Below are 4,196 nucleotides of genomic sequence, written 5' to 3' on the forward strand. Positions count from 1 at the left end.
AGAATCCTCCTCTGTTAAGCACCCATGCTCCCCTGTTTGCTCATTGATACCCATGACACTCTTCGAGCTAGAACCATCATCTACCACCAGATCAGCTATTCTTTCTAACTCAGCGTTAACAATTTCTTCCAGCATTAACGATGCTTCTTCTTGGATTTTATCAACCCCATGTGTTTCCTTCAGAGAATCAGCTGTGTTTATCCAACCATTCCTTCTTGTATCCCCTTCCACATTTAATTCCTTTTCACTCAACTCCTTCCCTCCTCCTTCAATGTATAAACAGATTTCACCATCCTGCCGTATTACATGTTGATCATTCCCTACTAAAGATGATACCATCACCCCATCCTGTCTCACGTACAAAATTGGTTGAACAATTCCAATTTCCTCCTTTCGCTAAGATTGCACTAGATTCGTCTTATGCACTGATTTCCACACTTGCTTATACTTCTCAGATCTCTTCAAATCCACTTTAGACTGAGGCACACTTTTTTTCTTCTTTCCTGCATGCAACTTTTCCCTTCTACACGTATTCTTCGAATGACCTTGTATACGGCACGTTGAACAATATGCTGGTAAAGTTTCGAATACCACCTCTTGAAAATGACTTCCCGTTTTATTAGGAGGACCAATCCAGAAGTAGCTTCTATGATCTTTCGAAACGTCCATCTCCATACATATTCTTGCACCCTCTGGCCTTGAAACAAAAGCTGTTGCATTATCTCTTCTCAGATATCTCCCATAAGACCCTGCAAAAATCTTTAACGTTGACTCATGGAAAAAATGTGGCTATAACCCAAGTAAGAATATCCACACTGGAGCCAATGCTGATTCCTCATATTCGTTGAATGCAGGAGTCCAGTGAAAGATTTTATATGGAACGTTTACAATATTCATAACTTCCCTGGACCTGGCCATGACAAAATCTGCTTCATTAGTCAGTCGCACCAACATGTTGCAAGCCCTCCTCTTGGCACCAACAATCGGCATAGAGATTAATCCCCAGCGATTTTTAATGTACCCCCAAATGACGTCTAGACAAGGACAACCACACTGAAATGATAAAACTACAGAAAAATGAAACGGAGCCTCCGTTCGATTGATCTCCTCTTTGTTGAAGACGAAACACAACTCCCCCTCAATCAATTTTGCCTATCGCATAGGAACCATTACCTCTGGCATAAGTAATGGACAATCCAAAACAATGTCTGCAAGCATCCTTGTCGTGGTAGGCAAGGACCAAGAAATCGCCATCGCGGCCAGGCGACGACCAAGCCTTCAACAAACCTAGAAAATGACAAAAACCCTATTTCCGTAGAGAGAAAAGGGTAAAAAAGTCTTATGTCATCTATCGCTCTTCACATTCTCTAGGGCTCCTTGCTTCTTGGATTAGGCATTTATAGCTGAAAGAGACTATACAGAGGTGAGTCTGGGTCACAGAGGCATACGATGGCGTTATGTCATGGTGGTTAGCCGTGGCCGACGGAGACGAAGAGATCAATTGAGAAACAGAGAGATGGTGAGGGGAACTGATGAGAAACCAACATCTGAGGGAGAGAAAATCAAGACAGACTTACTATTTTCGATGTTAGACAGAGAGTAACAGCGGTGGATCAAGCTTGAGTTGCAGTGAAGTTTGAGGGAGGAAGACATTGTCGCATGGAGAGGGGAGGTTTTCGATTAGTGGCAAACCGTGAAGCTTGGGTGTGGGAATCACACCGACGATGGAATCTCATAGTGGGATTGTCAGATATGGTGGGTTGAATAGAAATTATTCCACTATATTTGTTGTTGCTCATTGTGGCGCTAGGCAGCTTAGCACTAAGGAGATCTAGAGGGAGAGACAAATCGGGAGAGGGAGCTCTTATAATTTTAGCCTCTCACAAACAAATACTCAAAAAAAGAAAACAAATTAACGTAACTGGTTATAATATGCAATTTAATATTGAATATCAGACAACCAAATCCCAAGAAAATATATGATTAACATGATCGGTTTATTTTTCTATTTAAATTTATTAGAAAACCTGAAGTCACAATATGTACTCATGCAAGATCAAAATAAAAGCAAGAATAATAAAAAAAGTACGAAATCAACACAAGAAATTACGTGGTTTGACCCTAATGGTCTACATGCATGGCAGGAACAATCTAGGAGTCTTTATTATTGAAGAATGCATAAAAAAACTTGAGTTTTTAATCACTTACAACCATTGATCACTGCACAAAATATGGATTGGTTTCCTCGTATTATCCTCTAATGAAACCATACCATAAAATACACTTGATCATCTCCTCAAGCTCCAATTTGATTTTGATAAAACTAGGGTTTGAAAAATCCCTTCGTTTCTCTCTAGAATCACATGCGGCTTCAAAGGAAAGGTAAAGTTACTTTTTGCTTCTACCTTCTTTCGATTCCCGTAGCTTGACTTTATATATAAACTTCATAATTACAACTTCGCCATCACTTAATATTACAAATTTGCCATTAATCAAATATTACAATTTTGCAATTAATTTATTTACAAAAAAATGCTATTAATGAAATACAAACTTAAAAGTTTGACACATCTTCAATGAATCTCCACCTTGACAAGTCTTTTACCCTTGCAAAGTGATCTTCTTCTTCCTCCAAATTGTTCCTACAAAGTAATCCGAGCTCTAATAGCTCCTTATATTAATCAAATTTAGGCAATTTGGTAGCTGGTAGAGATTTTGTCATCATATCAGAAGGGTTTTCCTCAGTTGGAACCTTTACCACTTTAACCTCTCCAGATGCTATAACATCTCTCACAAAATGAAGTCAAATTTCTATATGATTAGACCTTTCGTGGTATACTGAATTCTTGGCAAGATGTATAGTGCTTTGGTTGTCACAGTGAACTATGGTAACCCTTTTAAATATGCCTAACTCATGTGAAAAACCCATTAACCACATAGCCTCCTTTATTGCTTCTGTCATAGCAATATATTTAGCTTCAGTTGTTGATAAAGCAATTACAGATTGTAAATTAGCTTTCCGACTAATAGCCCCTCCAAATGCTGTAAATACATACCCGGTCAAAGCCTTTCTGGTATCCAAATTAGCAGCATAATTAGAATCCACAAATCCCGCTAACTCACTCCCCTGTTGCACATTCCCTCCAAACCTCAAATCTAGACATTGGGTTCCAATTAAGTACTGTAATACCCATTTCATAACATGCCAGTGTGGTTTCCCTGGGTTACTCAAAAACCTACTTACCATGCTAACAGCATAGGTTAAGTTAGGTCTAAAGCACACCATAGCATACGTGATGCTTCCCACCATGTTTGCATAGGGTATATCTTGCATAAATCTAATGTCTTCCTCGGTTTTAGGAGCTTGATTTATGGACAGTTTTGAATGTTGTTCTATTGGTGTGCTAACAGGTTTTAAATTAGACATGCCAAACCTATTGAGGATCTTGGTGATATAGTTTTTCTGAGACAGATAGAGAAGTATTTTTTTGCTATCTCTAACTATTTCCATACCTAATATCATTTTAGCTGGCCCAATTTCCTTCATCTCAAATTCTGTTTTCAGTATACACTTGACTTCCTCAATTAGATCGGCATCTCTACATGCTATAAACAAGTCATCTACATACAAGAGTAAGTAGATAATGTGGTGCTCGGAATGTCTAAAGTACACATAGCTATCATAATGACTCATTTTAAACCCATTGTCCAACATATGAGAGTCAAATCTTTTGTACCATTGCCTTGGGGACTGTTTAAGTCCATACAATGATTTTTAAGTAAACAGACATGAACAATGTTGGACTCATTTACATAACCATCAGGGGGTTGCATGTAAATAGTCTCATCTAGTTCACCGTGCAAGAAAGCTGTTTTTACATCTAATTGCTCCAAGTGTAAATCTTCATAAGTAGTATAGGATAAAATTAACCTTATTGAACTGTGTTTAACAACAGGTGAATTTTTTTTATTAAAATCTATCCCTTCCCTTTGAGTGAATCCCTTTGCTACCAGCCTAGCCTTATACCTAGGACCCTTAACTCCTGGTATGCCCTTTTTCCTTTTGTAGATCCATTTAGACCTTACCAGCTTAGCCTTTTCAGGCTTAACAACCATTTCCCGTGTATGATTCTTTTTCAAAGAATCCATTTCCTCATCCATGGCCTGAACCCATTTATAAGACTCGATACTTTCCA

The sequence above is a fragment of the Juglans microcarpa x Juglans regia genome, chromosome 5S (assembly GCF_004785595.1).
Source record: "Juglans microcarpa x Juglans regia isolate MS1-56 chromosome 5S, Jm3101_v1.0, whole genome shotgun sequence".
In the NCBI taxonomy this organism is placed as follows: Eukaryota; Viridiplantae; Streptophyta; class Magnoliopsida; order Fagales; family Juglandaceae; genus Juglans; species Juglans microcarpa x Juglans regia.